Genomic DNA, 23,333 nt, shown 5'->3' with positions numbered 1-23,333 from the left:
TCTGCATCATGAACCATCAAGACACTATGCGCCATGGGCCTCTGACCACAGATATTCGATATTTGCTCTGCCTTGGACTCGATGATATCTGATTTGTGATATCGGCAATTGGTTGATCACTGATATTACCCCTGTCAATACCTCTTCACTATTGCAACCTCCAATATGTGATCTACGATATGAGAGATCACTGATTGTTGATCTCACTACTCTCCTTTATTGCTGCTAGAAGCTCTGATTGCGATTTGCGATGAGCCTTTTTCCTTTGGTCTTTTTCTCTTTGTTATTTCTAAGGGTAATTTAAATCTACTCTAAATTCTGATCCAAAAGTCCATTTTTGGACTTCCATATATCATTGAAAAGACCACCCCAAGAACTTTACAACTTAGAGGGTCTAATTAAGCTTTGAGAGCTTCCATCGCTTGGCAAATGGCTTCAAACTTCACTTCTCTTTCTCACCCTTTTCAAAACTAAAAACACATTTAACACTGAGTGACAACATTGGCTCCAACTTGGGACAGTGCCTTGTTGGAAAGGTGATGAGAACCTCCATACCATTATCCTTCACCATTGGGCATGAAGTCAAACATATAATGAATCAATACAACTAGAAAATCTCCATGGGACATTATTTGTTTGGGGTACTTTCCTCATCAAACTAAAATGCAAAAATAAAAATTATAACAACTGGAAAGTAAATTCTCAGCTGGTGAGATTATTTTTATACATTCCTACTTATATGTAGGGCTCAATTCACCTACATTATTTGAACCCTCCAATGGAGTCAGACTAGCATTTAGGAGATGGATCTAGTGCCCCCATGCTGCTCTAAAATAAAAATTAAAAGAAGCATACACCATGAAAATTCTTCAACCAAAGAACCTAATATATACCTGTGAAACAACCTCTATTGTTGGCTTAAGACTTTCATAATGTAGTTAGCTAGAGGGTAATATAACTGGAAAAATAAATTTTCAGCTCCCTCTTTTTCATGCACAGTCAGCTGACCAACATCTTCTTTGTTAGGGGAGCTACAAATACTATTCATCTCCTCCGCTTCAGATTCTCCTAGAAAAGCTTATTGTTGATCATTTTCTACACATTTTTCAATGGGCCAACCCTCTTGGAAATCTACAATAGATTCTTCACTGTATGAACTGTAAGAGTCATAGATTGGAGAACCTACTAAGAATTCCTGGCAGGAATATTCTGCAAGAGGAAGTCACGGACTCTTCTTGGTCCTTCAACTTTCAACTATTCTTGAAAAAATTGCTACTAGAAGCCTTCTCCCCACTTGCTGGTAAATAACTCCTTCCGAACCTTTGCGAAGATTTCATCTTCCTCTGAGTAATATGAATCATAAATCAAAGGAGTTTCTTGATTATGTTCTTGAGGAGAAAGATGTGTATCGTGGATTGGAGCCTCCTTGATGATGTCCTAGTGGGCCTCCTCTTCTTGTGTATCTTCCCATAACTCGGAGCTTTGTGGCTCCCCATAACTTGACTCTCGACCAGATTCATATTCATCACAAGAATGGGAAACATCCAATTTAGACGAATCAAACCCCTGAAGGTTTGTTGGCAACTCGATGGTGTTTCATCCCTTTCTTTCTTTCTCATTGGGTGATGATTCTTGATGTTAGTATATGTTTCATTGGAGCGGAGCTCCACAAACATGTTCAGTTGGGTCATCAACCTTGAGAATATATTCATCATTAAAATTTCTGCAACAACCTTCAAATAGAGCATTCTATGGATATAGGCTTTTTCAATAGTGATTGAATGTTATATGAAAATGTTTTAAGGAAGAAATGCTTCCATGAGGTATTGTTTTTTACCAAACTCTACAATCATCTTCTAAATAATACATGAACAACTTCACTTGTACATCTTCAAGAAAAATACATTTTTTCTCCATGCACTCATGAAATTATTTGAGGTGATTGTCAGGTCTTCTTTCAGTGCTTCCACTGAATCTAGGAAAATAGGTATACATTCATGAAACGAAGGGACATGATTCGGATAACCACCAATAGAAGAAAAATCTAGTGGGGCAAATTTGTTAGTGAGGAATGCAGGAATGGCCATCTTGAAAACCTCCCTATCTGAGTGATTGTAGGTTCATAGGTAGGGAAACTTTTTTGCTGCTATGGCATCATAGTGAGTACGGGGTTGCTTGAAAGCTAGGATGATGAAATAGAGATATGGACATTGGAGTCACAAGGATGTTTACCATAAATTATAATATTGGAGGCGTCAACATCAGATATCTTCAACCCACACTTCCCTTACTCATTGAATAGAGGAAATGTAAAAAAATTCATACCAAGGGAAAAATATTCTAATCCATTCCCCAACACTATGCCAGAAATAGGTTGTGCCTTTTTCTAGCACTTGTAGCACAAGTGTTGTAGGAGATATATAAATATTCCTACAGATAGCCTCTGGGTTGATTGTAGACCAGTTCCTAAGACATATTAAATAGAGGAGTGCATGGAATATTATCTGTGAGGGGGTTTCTGTAGCACTCCAATTGTTACGAAATAAAAAGATAATAGAAGGGGCTTGGTTCAATAGTCCTTCAGTAAGGTAAATTAAAGCCAGTACACGGGTCCAAATGTTTAAGGGGTAAATCGGGCCAACCTCATAGAGAAACGTCTAGTTCTAGTGGCCAACACACAACAATAGGATGCTTAATATTGACGTTGTAGTAAAGGTGGAGAGGAGAAGAGAAAGGAGGGAATTCGATGCATATGGATGTAATAGAATCCTATGAAACAATGTCCCAACAGGGGTATGGAAGATTAAAGAGGTGCAATGGTAGAAATAGTGGAGTGCAAAGAATGTTTTAGGCCATATACTCATGGGCACATTTGTATCCAAAATCTCAAGAAAATATGTCCACATTATAGGTACTTACGTAAATTTGTAGCTAACATAGGCATTGTTGCTACATGGTAACAAATAAACAATAATGAACAAGGGAGAAACCGACAGCTTCGTCACACTATTTTAGAGAGAATAAAAACACACATGGAATGAGATTACAGAGAGGAAAACATAATGCACGTTGATCTGCTTGGAATCACTGGAATAGTTTCATTAATACTTAGAGGGTCCCAAAGACCAGTCGATTAAATTCAACATGTGCATCGCTCAAGTCCCTCATGAACAAGTAGTTTACAACCAAAAATGAATCACAAAATCTCACCACTACGGGTGCAGAATTCTAGAACCTCATTAAAGTGTTGCTTCCCCCTATTTATAAGAAGAGGTAGATCATGGGTTGTAGTTACAAAAATATCTTATCCAGAGCTCCAACTGTCTGCTAGACTAGCTGTCTGCGCGAATGTAAGGCTTTGTTGACCAAAATTATTACAATCAGGATTTGATCCATTCTTGGAAATAAGGAAATTACAGAAATAATAAGAAAAGGGAAACTGGAGGATGATGTAGGAAGAGGTATTTTTATTGTCCCTGTGAAAATTCCTGGTCAGGCCACATCTCTTTCATCATGCATCCCTCTAGCTACTTAGCTGGTCCCTCGCTTTCGCCTTAACTGCCCCAGTAGCTTGTTCTCTAGAGTTGGGAGTGGCTCAACTGTGAATGCCTGTCGCTGAGTGGAAATGGAGCATGTCCTGATAGTCCTTTCCTGTGTATTAGAGTGGAGACCCATGCCTCCATTTACTATTTGATGTCAAGTAGCAGAGGAAACAAATTTACTTTAGTGGCCCATGTATTACTTAGTTTCTTATTGCAGGGGCTTCTACACAACAGGCTCATATCTCTCTGCCACTGCCCCATACTTGTTCAAAGTCTCACACACTGACCAGTTTTCCTTTAAAGAATTGTACCATGCTCCCAAAGCCTCGCTATATCAGGGCTTTTCATTTCAAAAAATTACAAAGAACAAGCTCTGATGCCCCTTGGTACCCTTTTGTATAGCCCCTTTCAGTGTTTGTCTTCATATGACTAGGGGCTATGACCAGATGCTTAGACCTAAGGTAGTAGGGCCTTTAGAATCTTGTCTGGGGCCTTTTTCCTTTTATATATAGAATCCCACACTTTGGAAATTTCTGATGCTTGCCTTTGATATCACCTCTTGACCCTTTGCGATTGCCGAGCTACAGGACTAGTCCCACCCAGGGTATCACAATCATAATACGAGAGAAAGAGCCTCTTTACCTCCTTTTATAGCATTGACTAATGGTCCAGACGTGGGACTTTAAGAAGGCCGGATGTATAAATTATCGCATCTGGCAAGGTCTTTCACATGTCGCAATCACAAGCCAGAAGGGGCTTCGGCGGAGAAGGGCCTTGACTTGTGTGATCACTGATCGCCAATTTGTGATGGGTGATGTCATCATTACGACGTATCACCTTGTGAGTGGTGAAATGTGTCAAGAGGAAATGCCTCCATAGGACCCCTTAAAATTCCAAATCTGCATGCCACGTGTCCTCTATACTATCATGTCATCTCCATACTGTCATGTCATCTTTGTACTACCACTTCATCTCCTTACTAGCACATCATGATGACATTTGTTGCTATGTAATTTATAAGGACCAATGGTATTCTCACACATGGCCCCCTGGAGTAGAGAGAAAAAGGCTTTCTCATCCATGTTTTTGCATTGATTTCCTTTGTTAAATGCTTTCGGCCTTCCCTAGTGATTTAACACTAAGGGACTGAATCTCGGCAATCTTCATGTTATCAGCATCGACGAATTCATGAGCCTGTGTTTGTGTGCACCCTTTTGTTCCTGTGATTTCTGATATGTGATATTTTCACTTTGCATCATGAACTATCTATACGTTATGCACCATGGGCCTCCTACTACTAATATGTGATATTTTCTCTACTTTGGACCCGCCGATAGCTGATTTGTGATATAAACGATCATCAGATCGTTGATATTACCCACATCGATGCTTCTTAACTGCTAAGACCTCCGATCTGTGATTTGTGCTATTGGTGATTGCTAATTGTTGATCTCACTACCCTCCTTTATTACTGCTGGAAGCTCTGATTGCGATTTGCGATGAGCCTTTTCCTTTGGTTTTTTTATCTTTTCTTTTTGGTTTTCCAAGCATAATTTAAAACTTCTCTAACTTCTTATCTAGAAGTAAATTTGTGGACTTCTTTATATTGTTGGAAATCCTATTTTGAGAAATATGCAATGAAAAGCGTCCAATTAAGCTTTCATAGCTTTCGTGGCTTGGGAAATGGCTTCAAACTTCACTTCTCTTTCTCACCCTTTTCACTGTTGAAAACACATTTCGCAGTCAGTGACAACAATAGGCGACACATCAATGCTCCTTAGGTTAATGACATATGACCCACAACTCTCACAACCAAAGGTTTGTTGCCAAGTTAAAATTAATGAGAGATAAATTATGGAAGAAATGTGCACCTCTCAGTTGAGACCAACTGATCCTCGAGAGTTCCTTCACTTAACACACATTATATTCATCAACAAGAAAGCTCATACATTTAGAAGATTACAAATTTATTTGGGAGTTTGAACAACTCCCTAATAAGTATATGTGAATCCTAAATAAAAGAACACAATATCAACACTCTACAATAAGTGTCTAATAATAAATTAATGTAAAATTAACTAGTGGGTGATTTGATAAAAATGCAGATTACTTAGAAAGTAAGGTGATAATTTTTTTTCATTTATAAACTTTTATGATAGATTATGACTATTATTATTTATTGACTTTATTTTTTGTTTATAATATTTTAAAAGAAATGATGTGCCCAATATATTTTCTTTCCTATTTTATTCCCATAATAGAGAGAAATGGGGAAACCATTTGGTTATTATTAATAAAAAAAATATTTTTTTTTATAGTATTATAAGTATAATGATGCTTAAATTAAAAAATATTGATTTTCAAGTTTTTTTCTAAAATCAAAGTAGCGGGAAAAACTATTATAACTTGGTAAATAAGTTGGCTTAACAATACTATTATTGACCAATATAAATTGACTCATCACTTGTATTCAAGTATCAAAATCTATTCTTATTTTAAAACTTTTAATCTTATTTTTAAATAAATAAAATATGGAATATTTTTACTTTTAAATCTCATTTTAAATTATTTATTGCATGGATAGACACTCTCCAACATATCCAACATGTCTTGTCTTATAAATATTTTGACTAGGTAAATATACAAAACATAACAATAAATAAAAAAAATTAATGTGATATAATGTGAACATTTTAACTCCATCAAAATATAATAAAATTAAACCTCTGTTAAGATATTTTGCATGTATTGTACTATAAACATTTTTACTTGGTCGAAGCACATAAAAATTAAATAAAACTAAATACATTTTGACCTCGTCAAAATACAAAAAAAAAAAAATTAATTAATTAATGTAATGTAATGTAAACAGTGTAACTTAGTCAATAAAATAAAATTAACCCTATCTTAAGACAAAAGTTCTAAGTTTTAATTAATTTTTGTTGACTAGTTAAGGTACCGGTGGTTTTTGAGCTCCACGTTTATCAAGACATATGGTATTACCCATTGTATTCATGTGGAGTATAGTCTATTTAAAGGGGGGAATTAAACCAACCCAGATACATCTTACCTTTGGTTGAGTGGGGTCAAATCTCTTGAGATACTTGGTAGATCAAGAATTAAGATGGATTTACGTTATTTTAATAATATAATTTAGTATATATAAATATGTGAGTATTTGGTTAAAAGATAGATATGATATATTATCATATTGAAAGTAAGTTGAGAGAATCTCTTATAAACAATATCTTACTTTTATAAAACCATTAATGTAAAGGAAGAAATTGTATTGAAATGTAATTAAAACAATAAACTATAATACACTACTAACACCATGACTATCACATGTTTATCCATAGGATAAGTAGGAATTAATATTCCCAATACTTTCCTTTAATAATTACTTACCTTAATGTGTATCATGTGAGGTATTTGTTAACAAGAGCACATGTACCTGACAATTGCAATTGTTACTTTAATAAAATGTCATTTCTGCACATGGTTAATTAAACTTATTAATGAAACATACCTAAATGTATAAAAAAACTTTAAGCTGCTAGACCTACCACAACCCTTATAATTCCAACCAACATTATCAGGTATAGTGCACTCAATGCACACATCACCCATTGTTGATATTGTTGAAAAAACCATATGGAGATATTCCGTAACAGGCCTAGTGAAAATTTCATGTAAAAAAAATTAATAAAGGAAAAATAAGACCACGGTTAAGGGACACTTATTCGAAGCTGAATGTTGGGAAAAGTTCTCCTAGTGGGCATCAATGGATATGTGTTTTGGCTAACGAAAATTGGCAAAGGCTAAGGAAACGACATTAAAAAGAGAAAAATATATTTTTGGTATATTTATTTGTGAAAATAAAAGAAATTAGGAGTCAAGGTGAAAGGTCAGAGATTTCATGTGAGGAGGAAAATGAAGGAAGATAACAGAAAATGAAGAAACAAGAGGCCTCATACATAAAAAGGCTATTCAGGATTAGTTGGAAAGTTTTGTTAGTGTAAGCTCTTGGTTAGTTCAATTTTGGATCACTCTCATTATTATTTCTCTCTCACTCTTTGTCACTTAGAGTTTCTTTGGAGCACTTTAGTTTAGAGCAAGGAAATGAAATGAAAGCAAAGGAAAGGAAACGAAAGAAAGGATCAAGGAAAGGAAATGAGGATCTATCAACTTCAATAGGAATATTTGCAGGTAACCCTTTGCATGTGTGATTTCCTAGCTGGTTTGGTCATGCATGGCTTTGCATTTTGGTGTATGGTTCTCTTACTATCAATCACATGGTTTTTCCGGGTTATGACATGTTGGAATTTCTATGTCTGACACGTTAGAATCCCTTCATGTACTTTACTGATTTATTTGTACCTACTTGTTCTATAAATAAATATAAGTACATGCTCAACACATTATAGATCGTCAACTGAAGGAAATAGAAATAAGAAAACAAGTGACACTGTTGTTTTTGGAATAATGCCCCAAAAAAACCCATAGGTGGAAAACTGGTGCAACTATCTTAGGGCTTGATTTACTAAAAAATTTCAGAATACAATCCGAGCGCCAAATATAGCTTACCCAGCTCAAAAAAATCTCGGTAGTAGCACCTCTCTACTAGGAAGCAGATATTTTGGCTAAAACCTCGGATAAACACTTGGCAGATCCACAGTTCCAATTTGCCCCACGAAAACCCATCGTGAGCCTCTAGGAACTATGTCAGCTCTCTCGAATATTTAGGTTGTTCGTCATAGTTCCGTCTTCTACCCTCTACATCAGTTTCCTCAATTGTTTCCGCAGCTCACTGCAGTTTCGACTGTTCCTGGCAGTTACGGCTTCTATCCTCTACGTCAGCTTTCTTGGTTGTCCCGACATTTTCGGAAATTCCAGCTATTCCCGAGAGTTCCATATTCTACCATTTGTGTCAAACTTTCTCGCTATTTCGACAGTTCCTGACAGCTCTGGCTATTCTCGATAGTTCTAGCTTCTGCCCTCTACGTCAGCATTCCTGGCTATTTTGACAGTTGCCGGCACATCCGGTTGTTTTGGAAATTCCCAACAACTTCGGCTATTCCCAGAAGTTTTGACATCTGACCTCTCTCTAGCTATTATGTTGATCCTCCTGGTGCTATCTATGCCTCTCCGCTTCTGTATTAACTACCCCTCAGCTTCAACTTTGATCACTCTCTCAACTTTCTTAGTAAACCTAGCCTGAGAAAGTTGAAATCTTGATCTCTGAGTGTGTTCTCCAAGTGACCCTCAAGCTTGTTCTTATACTTTTCTCATTAACAAATCAACAATCGAGATTAGGTCCCTAATAAATGGCTAAGATTAGATCTAGCTTGATCTATGATTTTTGGACCATTCTAACATAGTTTATTAATGCACATTCATATTTCATTTTCCCTAAGTTTAGACTTAGGGACTCCATTAAAAATATTAATTATTTTAATATCTACCAATCTATTTAGAATCTTCCCAAACCCTTTCTGAGTATTGGAGATCTCATGAGACTTAGCCTCTCCAAAAAATTTCGTGGCTAGATCACATCTGATTCTACATTATGAAACCAGCTCACAAAAAGATAGAAAACAAAGATCAACACCTTAGAAATGAGCCTCTTCGAGGGGGAAACCTCCTCTACGTTACACAAATGAACAATTATTGGATGATACAAATGAAAATACCTCATTTCTATATATAAGAGTCTAGGAGGTTATAATATAATAAGATCCGGCATAACAATAATAATATAAGGACACAATAGTAACAATAGTGGGCTTCTATGGGGCACAATAATAACAATATGCGGACTACATAGGCACAACAATATAATAACAGGGTTGTGCTAATAACAGTAAGGGGTGACACTAGTAGTATAGGGACCTAACATGCCCCTCTCCTTCAAAAAGTGTTGTCCTCAATGCTTGAGTAGTTCTTGATGCTTTTGTATAAAATTCTTGTCCTCCCATGCGGAATCTTCAGCAAGTAACTTCTTCCACCTAATGAGATACTCTGAAATTGATTTATTTCATAGCTGTCGAGTTGTTGTTTCTATGACTTCTCCATGTTCCAATATGATTTTTCGTTCCTTGTCAAGTTCTAGAAATATTGTGTGAACAAGGATCTTCTGCAACTTTTGAATGAGTGGCCGCACTTATTTGTCCTTCTTCCATTCATCCCTTACTTTGTTTATCCAGACTAATTGAATAATAGAAATAACACAAAACAATGCTTCCACATCCTCATCCTTTCTTTAGAATGCATCTACAACAACATTTTGCTTCCCTTTCTTGTAGTTAATTTCAAATTCATAATGCAATATATTTGTGAGCAATTTTTTGTGTTCTTTTAAAGATAACATTTGTTATAAAAAGTATTTAAGACTATCATGATCCATTTTTACCTTGAAGTGTCTTCCCATTAGGTAAGGTAGCCACATTTTATGTGCATGTAGTATGTCCAACATTTCCTTATCACAAATAGCTTGCTTGAGATGTAGCCGTAAAAATACCCAATCGCCTACATCAAAACTTCTCGCACTATGAAGTTGATTTTCCCGTTGTTTCATTCGGTTCTACACCAAAGTGGCGTCATCCTTTAAAAGTTCGAGAACTTGTTGTCAATGTTCGATGTGATCTTTCACTACTTGAACCTTTTTCTTCTAGATATGTCCTTCTATCTTGAGAGTTTGAGGAGTGGTAATTTCTTCCAATCCATTACAAGATATGGTTAGATTCATTTCTCAATGCTCGATGTGATCTTTCACTTCTTGAACATTTTTCTTCTTGACATGTCCTTCTATCTTGATAGTTTGAGGAGTTCTAACTCCAACCAATGCATTACAAGATATGATCGAATTCATTACTTCTTTATTGATTTGATCTTTCACTTCTTGAACCTTTTTCTCCTTCATATGTACTTCTATCTTGAGAGTTTGAGGAGTGGTAATTCTTACAAATGCATTACAAGATATGGTCGAATTCATTTCTTCTTTATCGATATGATCTTTCACTTCTTGAACCTTTTTCTCCTTGATATGTCCTTCTATCTTGAGGGTTTGAGGAGTGGTAATTCTTGAAAATGCTTTACAAGATATGGTCGGATTCATTTATTCTTTCTCTGGGGTTGGCTCCTGGTGTATATCCTCTTCTTTGATATTTCTTGATCCTTTTCACAATCTATGTAAAATAATTTATTCTCAACTCACTTATGACATTTAGTGTATTTGCTACCACAATTGTAACAAAGCCCTTTTTCTCTTTTTTCTTCCAATTTTTGTGGTGTAAACCTTGTAGGTTGTGGAAGGCTAAGGAAAAAACACTTCCATAATTATAGTCGTGAGTGGTGGGATTCATTGTTTCCATAATTTTGCTTTCAATTTTTCTTGCGAACCTAAATGCCTTCTATAATGAATCAGGTTCCCAAAGATGAACCTCATGTTGAATGTTATCATTTAAAGTCCCTATGAAGACATCAATCATTTTCTTCTCTATAATATCATTTTCCCTTATATTCAATTTTTGGAAGTCCTCAATGTGCTCTGCCATTCAACCCTTTTGTTCAATATTTATTAACTTGCTAAAGAAGGTGTTACTCTTTCTATCCTCATAATGTGTTATCATTTCTTTCATGAAAATTGACCAAATGACAAGTGATTTACAAGAACAAAGCCCTTTATACCATAAAAATATATTAGGTTCTAAATAAAAATATGCAATATGTACCTTTTGTAAGAGTTGCACCTCATGTAGATCAAAATATTACTCCTTATGTAGTATCCAATTTACCGGATCCTTGCCATCAAGCTTCCTCATATCATTTTCCCTTGATTTTAGGATCTCTATCTTGAAATGACTATAAATCTGTAATTTTGGATCTTTAAGTTCTGAAATTTCAGATTGTTATAGCACTCTAAGCTCTATTTCTAACACCACAAGTCTGATCACAATTGGATTCCTGAAGAAAGAGTTATGCGCAATCTCCCTCAATGAGATAATTATAGAATGGTTTAGTAGAGAGAACTTATATGAAGTGCCATGTGTCACTGGTTCGACCTTAGGTTCTGAAAATGATTTCCAAGAAACTACAGTCCGCTTTAGTTCGATTACATCTTACGAAATTTCAATTTGATGCTCAAGGAGAAAGTTATGTCAATTTTCCCAAGGTCACCTGTTTGGGATGTAATTTAGGAGCATGCAGAAATTGTAAATGTCTTGGACTCTATCTCCGAAAATATAGCAAAACAAGATCTAAACTTAGAGACCATGATTCGTCACGTTTTCAGCTAAAATGGGTTTTAATTTCAAAGTCTGAAACTTCTGAGAAAAATAATTATAGCAACAATGCCATGGTGACTTGTTTGAGATGGAATTCTAGAGCTTCCAAAAACACTAACTTCCTCAGATAACATATCTAAAAATATAGCAAAACGAGATTTGAAATTTGGACCAGAGGTTTAGAACATTTTTGGCTCAAATGGGTTTTTTTTTAGCTTCTGAAATGTCACAGAAAAATGTTATAGCGAAAATTCTATTATGACGTGTTTGGACTAGCAAAACCCTAGAATCCAAAGCTTTGATACAAAATGTTATGAAACCATCTCACAAAAATATAGAAAAGAAAGATCAACGCCTTAGAAATTAGCCTCTTCAAGGGGGAAAACTCCTTTAGATTACACAAATTAACAATTCTTGGATGATACAAATGACAAGACATCCTTTCTATATATAGGACTCTAAGGGGTTATAATATAATCAGAGCCGACATAACAATAATCATTTAAGGGAACAATAATAACAATATGGGGACTACATGGGCATAATAATATAATAAGGGGGTTGTACTAGTAACAAGAAGGGGTTACACTAGTAGTATAGGGACCTAGCCTGCTACCCCAAATCAACACTCCGTCTTAGCGAGGACTGTACTCTAGTAATACTACTCACTGAGTATCACTCTGATCATTTAGCATCGGTCCCTATGCTGATGCTAGGCCCGCTTCCCATCATCGTCACTACTGCATCCTATACTGCTACCCATGGCCTTTCCACTGCCAGTTCTGCATCCGTATTACATCTCCTTCTACATTTGTCGTGCTGGTCGTGGCCCTGCCACTACCACTGCTGCATTTTCACTGCAAACCCTCTCATCATGTTGCATCATGCTACCCATAGCACTACCACTACTAACTGTTTCACTGCAACTCAGTTACTCAAAACTAAGTAATTGATTTCCCAACTCTGACATCTTCGTCAGGCTAGAAACACTCCTGATTTTGAATCTCCCTTTTTCACTAACAAGTGATCCCTCTCGGACCTCTGCATTGTTGCAAGAACTCCATACATCTCACACCATTGCACACCTCTCTATGCCATATAGCACTAGTGCAACACTCTCATGCCTCTCGCAGTATTGCAACCTACTAGCCTCACGGTGTTATGGGAATCCTGCACTATAGCTCCCTCTGTTGCTTGATCTGCATCCATCTCTACTGACATCATTAGTATGACTACACCTCTTCGAGGATCCCCTAGCAAGGTCTAATCCAAGAGGTTGGGTAGCTTGAGGATCATGCCCCTCATTGCTTGCAGTCCACCTCACTACACCTCAATGTCTCCCCACTTCTTCTGAAGTGGAACGTGAGCACTCATGGCACAAAGAACAAACATGATCCTGGCCTTCTAGATGACAAAGTTGGACACCCTGTCTAGCGTCTCCTGATCCCTTAGCCCATTCACAGCCATCTCTTTTCTCTTCTCTATAGACTCCTTCGAGTCTCTCTACTTCCTTACTAGAAGTTCTCAGTTCGACTCCTCTTGAGTCTACTTCCCTTTTGGAAGTTCTCTGTTTGACTCCTACTAAGTCTACTTCCCATCTCGAAGTTCTCTGTTTGACTCCTGCTGAGTCTACTTTCCATCTAGAATTTCTCTGCTCGACTCTTGCTGAGTCTACTTCCCACCTAGAAGTTCTCTGTTTGACTCCTACTAAGTCTCTCTGCTTTCCACCTGGAAGTTCTCAGTTGAACTCCTAGTGAGTCTCCCTACTTCTGGTCTGGAAGTTCTTGGCTCGACTACTTTGGGTATCTCTACTTCTCGTTTGAAATTTATCCTCTGGACTTCTTGCAACTTCAACACTGATGCAGATTCCTTGGATAGAAATCAGCCACGGAAAAAACTCCCTCTACCTGGGTCTTGCCCTGTTAGGTAATGTTCTGACTACAGCAACCCACCAACTCTACTCTACAACTTACCAGCAACCTCCTAAACCCCATCAAACTGAAAGTTAGAGCTCCTAGGCTCTGTACAATCTCGGCACTAGCAAATCAACTTCCTTAGTCAACTGTGTCAGCCCTCCTACCCTCTGCGTGGCTCTGCGTGAGCTTGTCTTTACCTCCCTCAGCCTTTGCATAACCTCCTCTTAGCTCGATCTTAATGACACAAGCACTACACTACCCCTTCCTTGGTGCTACTCTGAAAGGAACAACCTCTGTCACTCGGGACAACTGTTTTCTGTTGTTGCTACTCTTGCTCGGCTAATGTCCTCAGTTCTCCTGTGATCTGCGACCATGCTCTCATACCATGTCGGAATTTCTATATCTGACACATTAAAAACCCTTCTTGTACTATACTAATTTATGCCTACCTACTTATTCTGTTGGTTAACAAGTTATTTACCATGTAAATACTGGAAATAAATACACATACATGCTCAACACATTACAGATCATCAACTGAAGGAAATAGAAACAAGCACACAAGTGACACCGTTGCTTTTGGACTAATGTCCCTAGAAAAACCCAATGCGGGAAAACCGATGTAGCTATCTAAGGGTTTTATTTATTAAGCAGTTTCAGAATACAATTTGGGTTCCAAATCCAACTTACCCAATAGAGAAAAACCTTGGCAGTGACACCTCTCTACTCGGAAGTAGATATTCCAGTTGAAACCCCGGATAAACACTCCAACAACTCCACACCTCCAAACTGCCCCATGAAACCCCAGCGTTAGCCTACAGGGACTGCATCAACACTTCCTGTAGTTCTGGTTGTTCCCGGTAGTTCCAACTTGTCCCATCTGTGTCAGCTTTCATGGTTGTTCTGGTAGTCCCTAGTAGTTCCAGTTGTTCCCAGTATTTTTGGCTTCTGCACTCTACACCGGCTTTCCCGTCTATTCTCGCAGTTCCAGCAAATCCAGCTATTCCAGGCAGTTGATGCTTCTTCCCTCTATTTCAACCTTTCTGAGAGTTCCCAACAGTTGCAGTTTTTCCCGGCAGTTACGACTTCATCCCTCTGCATAATCTTTCCCAACTGTTCTGGCAGTTTTTGGTAGTTTCGAGAAGTTCTGGATATTATCGTAGTTCTGAATGTTTCCGATAGTTCCAACATTTATCCTCTCTCCTGTTACTTTGTTGACCATCCTAGTAGTTAAGGTACGAATGGGTTTTGAGCTCCATGTTTATCAAGACATATGGTATTACCCATTGTATTCATGTGGAGTATAGTCTATTTAAATGGGGGAATTAAACCAACCAAGATACATCTTAACTTTGACTGAGTGGGGTCAAATCTCTTGAGATACTTGCTAGATCAAGAATTAAGATGGATCTAGGTTTTTTTAATAATATAATTTAGTATATATAAATATGTGAGTATTTACATAAAAGATAGATATGATATATTATCATATTGAAAGTAAGTTGAGAGAATATCTTATAAACAATACCTTACATTTAGAAAACCATTAATGTAAAGGAAAAAATTGTATTGAAAAGTAATTAAAATAATAAACCAAAATAAACTACTAACACCGTGACTATCGAATGTTTATCAATAAGATAAGTAGGAATTAATATTTTCAATACTTTCCTTTAATAATTACTTACCTTAATGTCTATCATGTGAGGTATTTGTTAACAAGAGCACATGTACCTAACCATTGCAATTGTTACTTTAATCAAATGTCATTTCTACACATGGTTAATTAAACTTATTAATGGAATCTCCCTAAATGTTAAAAAAAAACTTTAAGCTTCTAGACCTACCACAACCCTTATAATTCCAACCAACATTATCACTTATAGTGCACTCAATGCACACATCACCTATTGTTTATATTGTTGAAAACACCATATGGATACATTGTGTAACATGCTTGGTGAAAAGTTTGTGTAATAAACGTTAATATAGGAAAAATAAGACCACAGTTAAGGGACACTTATTCCAAGCTGAATTTTGGGAAAAGTTGTCCTAGTGGGCATCAATGGATATGTGTTTTGGCTAAGGAAAATTGGCAAAGGCCAAGGAAATGACATTAAAAGGAAAAAATATATTTTTTGGTATATTTATTTATGAAAATAAAGGAAATTAGGAGAAAAGTAAGGTGAAAGGTCACAAACTGCATGTGAGGAGGAAAATGAAAGAATATAATGGAAAATGAAGAAACAAGAGGCCTCATCCATAAAAAGGTTATTAAGGATCAGTTGGACAATTTTGTTAGTGTAATCTCTTGCTTAGTTCAAGTTTGGATATCTCTCATTATTATTGCACTCTCACTCTTCGTCACTTAGAGTTTCCTTCGAGCACTTTAGTTTGGAGCAAGGAAAGGAAAAGAAAGCAAAGGAAAGGAAAAGGAAGAAAGGATCAAGGAAATGAAAGTAGGATCAATCAGCTTCAACAGGAATACTTGTAGGTAACCCTTCTCATGTGTGATTTCCTAGCCGGTTTGGTCATGCATGGCTTTGCATGTTGGTGTATGGTTCTCTTGTTTCCAATCACATGGTTTTTCGGGGTTATGCCATGTTGGAATTTCTAAGTCTGACACATTAGAAACCCTTAATGTACTTTACTAATTTATTCCTACCTACATGTTCTATAAATAAATACAAGTACATGTTCAACACATTATAGATCATTAATTGAAGAAATAGAAACAAGAACACAAGTGACACTATTGTTTTTGGAATAATATCCCCGAAGAAACACATTGGGGGAAAACCAGTGCAACTATCTAAGGGTTTGATTTATTAAGAAATTTCAGAATACAATATGGGTGGCAAATTTGGCTTACCCAACTGAGAAAAATCTTGGCAGTAGCACCTCTCTCCTGGGATGCAAATATTTTGGCTGAAACCCCAGATAAACACTCAGCAGCTCCACAGTTCTAATCTTCCCTACAAAACCCTAGCATCAGCCTCTAGGGACTACACCAACTCTCCAAGTAGTTCTGGTTGTTCCCAATAATTCTGTCTTATGCCCTCTACATCATCTTTCTCAGTTGTTCTGATAGTTCTTGGCAGTTCTTATTGTTCTCGAAAGTTCGGGCTTCTGCCCTCTGCGTCAGCTTTCCGAGTTGTTCCTGATAGATCTGGCTTCTACACTTTGCGTCAGATTTTCCAGCTATTTTGGTAGTTCCCAGTAGTTCTATTTGTTTCGGGCAGTTCAGGCTTCTCTCCTCTACGTCAGGTTTCCCGGCGGTTCTAGCAGTTTTAGTAGTTTTGGTTGTTCCCATCAGTTTCATCTTCTACCATTTGCATCATATTTTCCTATTGTTTCTCCAGTTCTCGACAGTTCCACCTTCTACCCTCCGTGTCAGCTTTCCTAGCTATTTCAACAGTTCCTAGCATATCCGGTTATTTCAGTAGTACTCGAAAGTTCCGGCCGTTCCTTACAGTTCTGGCGTCTGCCCTCTCTCTAGCTACTGTGTTGATCCTCCAATTCAATGTCTACCTCTCTGCTTCTATATTTTTCCCCTCAGCTTCAACTTTGATCACTCTCTCAACTTTCTTAGCAAACCAAGCTTGAGAAATCAAAATCTTGATCTCTTAATGTGTTCTCCAAGTGACCCTCAAGCCTCTTCTTATACTTTTCTTATTGACAGATCAATGGCTGAGATTAAGTCCCTAATTAATTTCTCAGATTAGATCTAGTTTAATCCATGACTTTTGGACCATTCTAACACAATTTATATTAATTCAAATTCATATTTTATTTTCCCTAAGTTTAGACTTAGGGACTTTATTAAAAATATTAATTATTTTAATATCTCGAAAAATATTAGAATCTGCCCAAACCCTTTATGGGTATTGGAAACCTCATGTGAATTAATCCCTCCACAAATTTTCATGGTTAGAGCACATCCGATGCTACCCTGAATCACCATGAAAGTGGTTTTCAACCTAACCTTGCCTCCTTCCAGATGCCATGGTGTTGGGATGTTTATTTTGATTTTTGAGTTGTGGTTTGTCATATGGATTTCAAAATCGAGGGTCAAGGTTGTCTCAAGTTCCATTCCAAAAGGCCTAGGAATCCCTTAACCGGTTTTGGCGGGATACTCAGTAAAGCCTGAGGGAGCAATCTCAGTTTAGGGCTTGGCGATTTTGGTTTGGATTGCGGTAAAGCCTGAGAGACAAGGAGATAGAAAATTCCTTATTGATAGTGATGGATTTCAAATGGAATTCCAACTTCCATTTGGTTGTAATTAGAGCACTGATTTTGGTGTGATCATGTTTTGATGAGGGTGGAGGTGCTTTTAACTATGGTTTCCCTTGGTTTTTCTTCAATTAGTTGTTTTGTGAGATCCCACATTCATGGTTGGAATATGGCACGAAGGTGACTGGATGGAAGAGAGATTTGGTTCAACCATGTCTATGGTTGGGTGGTACGTGGAATTCCCAAACATGGTTATAAGTAATAAAATCTAAGTTATCTCATTTTTGTACTAATTTAAATATGGATTCAATTGTTTTCTTATCTCTGATACTTACATGGTATTATGCTAGTTATAAGGAAGGTTAAATAATTGGTTCATGTCACGGTTATTTCATGTATTTAATTGTAACGCTTGAATGGATGCATGCAAGACCTAATTGATAATGTAGTGGTTTATTGGAGAAGGAGGTGATCATTCTGATTATGTTTCGTAAGTGTTTCAATCATTTATTCTTTATCTTGTATCATAGACCTATAGCTTACATTGATGCCAAGTTTTTGATAAAATTTCATTCCTAGATGCTCAACTCTAGTCCTAAGGTTCATTTTGATCTATCAGCATTGTTATCATTTTTTTTTATGGATTTTTAAGGTCCTAGCAAGTCGTGGGAAAATGATAGGATTATGGGCCTTAATTCTTGGGGTCACTGGCACATAAATGGAAATTTCTGTCCATAGTCGCTAGTAGGTAGGCCTGTGAGAGCAAGTTTAGGTTGTTGGTCACTCCCTTTCCCATAGCATGAGAGAAAATATGGCCTAAGAGATCCAAAATGACAGTGTTGACTAAGGGACAAGCTTTTTGAGTGGCTGAATTATCTCTTGAGCGTTCGTTTGATGATGTTGGATGACTCTGTGTGATGTTCTGTTGATACAAATTCATTAAGCTCACAAAGGAGGTCAAATCTTATCATAATAGCCTCTCTTCTCATATCTACCCTAGTTAGCATGGTTACTTTAGGTAGACTTGGGAGGGGGTGTTACATATTTGTATAGATTGGTACCATAGTGTGGTTGTACTCTCGTTGAAGGTGCTTTGTCATGCATGCATGTCAGTTGCATGTGTGACTCTTACACTTTCAATCCGTGTGCTTACTACATTACATCATATTGATCATGGTTGTAGTAAGGTTATCATGACGAACTTTATGTCAATTGTTTGCAATTCACTGGTAGGAGTATATGAATTTTTATATGATTATATGCAACTTTATTACATTCTTGTATGTTGGGTTTCATTCTGGATTATTTGATTACACGTATCACTCATGCAGGTTGATTACAAGAATTGATCGCTTATGCTTGACTGCATGCGGTTATGCATATGTGTACTTGATTAGGAATTTCTTATGTAGGCTCATAGTTGCATGAGACAATGTGTAACATGGAGTAATGGTTGTTCTCATGCAGGAGATCATACCATGCATTATTGATATGGCCCTGCATTGATGACAAAACCCTAGCTAGAATGGTGTTTATGAGTTGATGCACTTATTTGATATATGTTTATTATGGTTATTGATCTAAGTGGATATTGGTGGCCACCTGCCAAGTCAACTTGGACCCAAACCATTGTTTCTCTCAGCATTTTCAGTTTCCTTAATTGTAGCACAACTTACTATGTTTAGCAGTTTTTCGGGTCCTGAACTTCTGGCACTGTTTTGAGGCCCTAAATGATGTTTTTTAGGAAACCTAGGAGCAACATGGGTCCATGGACCGATGTTTCTCTTCGCAAAGTTGTATTTCTCAGATAGATATTTCTAATGAGATATTGTGCACATCAATTGGAGATCATATGCCAAAGTTACGACCCCGGGAAGTTGATGTACCAATTTACCCAAACGGGGCCCATAGTTTGGTGTTTCATCTTCGAGGCTTAGGCTTTCGGATGTTTAGGGTTTTCCATTGTTTCTCAACAATAAATAGGCCTTTGAGCCTCACTATAAGACAGTTCTGAGACATGTAGCTACCATATCTCTTTTGAGAGATAAGCTACCATCACCCTAGCTAGTTTATTTCTATTTCTGTTTGTAAGCATATTTCAGTATTTTACATTAATGAAATGAAGTATTATTTCTACTACATCTCTGTGTTTATGGTTATCTCTATAATTTTTTGCATTCCTCTTTAAATCCAGATCACTAGTATTAGAGTGGTTTTCTTTTTTTCTCTATTTTTCTTTGCATGTCCCCAATAACGTTGGGATATAAGGAGTTAGGGCTTGAACTAGTCGAACCTTTGCGAGACCAGCCTCAAAAAACCCAACGACCTCCCATGGTAGATGAAAATAAAGATGAGGGGGTAGGAGATCCTATCAAAATCTTGCTCGAAGAATACCTCGAGCAATAAATGAACGTGATGATGGACAACTTGGCCCAGATCCTTCAACAACTACCCAGAGGTGATGCATCAGCTTCCAGCAACTCCTCTAGAAACACCATTCCCTTTAAGGTACAAGTTAATTTGGAAATCACCATATTTGAGGGTCAAATAGATGCAGATGCTCTAGACAAATGGTTAAATCTACTAGAGGTTTATTTTTCTATTCATGATTTTTCCAGTCGGGAAAAGATTATTTTCGCTCTTCTCAAAGTAGCCCCCCACGTCAAGGACTAGTGGGAAACATACTGCAAGCTGAAGGATGAAAGTATAAGCTCACTACTTTCAACCACACCCATATGGGAATCATTCTGGGACCCCATCAAGGAGCAGTACTACCCTATCAGAAGCTATGAGGATCAATACATAAAGTGGACCACGTTGCGACAAGGAAGGGACAAAGATGTGCCAGAGTTTAGCAATATTTTCCATACCCTTCACACAAAGTTGGGTATCAAGGATTTGAAGCAGTACTCAAATACCATGACTGCCTACACAAGTACATCTAGGAAGAAATAGAATTCCTAAACATCCCCTCGCTCTGCACGACATATCGATATGTTGTCAAGGTCGAGCAAAAGTTTAAATAGAAGAAGTGAGACTTTGGATCTGTGAATTCGAAGCAAGGGAAAGGTGACCCCAAACCACAGAATAAAGGACAAAGCCAAGGCATGATGGCCCAAGACAAACCAACAAAGATGTATGTAAAGAACAATGCCGTAAAGCTAAAAAGGACACAAGAAAGTGGTGTGAGTTCCATAAGAGCTCCACTCACAACACAAGTGAGTGTCGAGCCAACCAATCACTGGTGGTCAAGCTAAAGGTTTTAGAATCAGATGCATGTTCCGACTCTGAGTCTGAACCCAACAAGGGGAATAACAAAGGGAAGCAGATTATCGATGCGGAGCCCAATGCCACCGTTGCCACCATGAAGATACAAATGTAGGATCTCGAAGATCCATAGGAGGAGGAGTGTCTCTTCCACTCCTAGATGTGGGTAAAGGGCCCCCCACTACAGTTCATTGTCGATAGCAGGAGCCAAAAGAACCTCATTTCAGCAGAGGTCATGAAGTGGTTGGGCTTACTGACCATAACACATCCACAAATGTACACCATCGGGTGGCTTCACCAAGTGCGGGATATTTACGTGAGCCAGTAGTGTCGCGTTCCATACAACATCAAGCCCTTCATGGATGAGGTATTTGTGACATTTCTCCCCTTGAAGTTTGTGATGTATTATTAGAACAACCATACTTGTCGAAGTGAAATGTTGTGTATAAATCAAGGCACCATGTTGTTATTATTACATTGGGAAATAAGTTGTATAGGATACTGGAGGTAGCACTGTTATCGGGAAATCTAGTGTCCTCTCAGAGCTGCTAGTCCCACTAAGATTGGTAGCTATCCTAGAAACAAACAAACTAAAACTACTTTCATTTTCCTTTATGAGAAGTAGATAAGAGGGGAATGAAGGACACCAACCTCATTCTTGCACTTAGTTCCTTGCTTGGTTCCTCTCCCTTCCGACAGATCTTTGCCGCTTTGCCTTCGTCTGCCCAGCTTCAAAGAGTACATGTGTAATCAAAGCAGCATAATACTATCAAAGAACAAAGATCTACAATCATAAACAATATAAGACCAGATATATATTGACCACACAAATGCATATATCATCAAACATACAAGAATGTGGAGGAAACCTCGAATAACTTTATTAATATCAAGAAAAGCAAAGAGGATTACAACCAATTGTTCTGACCCAGTGTCATCCTCCAGCATGAAAGCCCTTCTTTCACCTCATGAAAAGCTTAGATCACCCAACACTATGATATTCCAACAAGAAACCAACAACACTTCCTTACAAGATACAAAAGTCCAGCCTCTGGATCTCTGGGATGAGGGATCATTATATAGATGATTGCAGGGGGGTGAGTGAGCTTCTGGGATTTTGATTAGTGTCCTCTCTCTGATATTTCTTGATTCCACTTGGAGATTGATGATCTGCTACTCATCCCTGGGCAAATTCAGAGAGGCAAATGTCATAGAAGAAGTTTCTGGAAGATTCTATGATCATCCACCTTGCAAACTGTCTCTGCCATTTGTCCACTCTCGCCCATCGCACCATACATAAGGGATTTTCAGTATTCATCGCACCCTTTACTTTGGGAAGGTGGGATGCATCGTACCCTTAGCACTGAGCAGTCTGTATGGTCTAGCTTTAACCAGTTTTGAGCAGTTTTCTGTGGAGAACTTATGGGAGATGATGTAATCAGCTGACCTTTTTCTTTTGGGGTATGGAACAACACTTTTAGGGACTTAAGAGCCCTTGTTTTATGTACATGTTTGATTTGGGTTGCAGTGCCCAAAAATTTCTATAATAGTTGCCCCCTAAAGCATGAGGTCATTAATCTTTTGATGTCGGGTGAAATGCTTTATCATGATGATATGAAGTTTTTTCGAGCTGGAAGGCGACCTGTAATAAGATACAATACAATACATTATCTTCATAATATTTTTCATGATCTAGCTGAGGCGGGCATTCCCATGTTGAGATTTATAAATTCCTTTTCATGTACATGAGACAAACAACCATATGTGTGGTAGACTGATGATTCTGATAGAGTCATCATCCTTTGGATCGGATGGTCATCTGTGCAGCAACAATGTACATTTGATGTTTTTATTTTCCTGAATATATCGCAGCCCAGATGGATGAAACTAGACCTAGGGTCTTCAAACTCGTTCAATCTTCACTCAGAGTAGAAGTTGATCCATGTGAAAGCTGTTCTAGAGTGAAACATGGAAAGACATCGCCTGATTACCAGCCAATGATGTAAGCTGTTAACAGGCGCGAGAGGAATCACCGATAATGATGATGACCCTCAAGGTACTAGAGTACAATTCGCATGGTGTGGAAAGGG

This window comes from Pinus tabuliformis, chromosome 6 (genome assembly GCF_031772625.1).
Source record: "Pinus tabuliformis cultivar Carrire ecotype Pingquan chromosome 6, CPIR1, whole genome shotgun sequence".
Lineage (NCBI taxonomy): Eukaryota > Viridiplantae > Streptophyta > Pinopsida > Pinales > Pinaceae > Pinus > Pinus tabuliformis.
Note: the sequence above shows the minus strand (reverse complement) of the source record.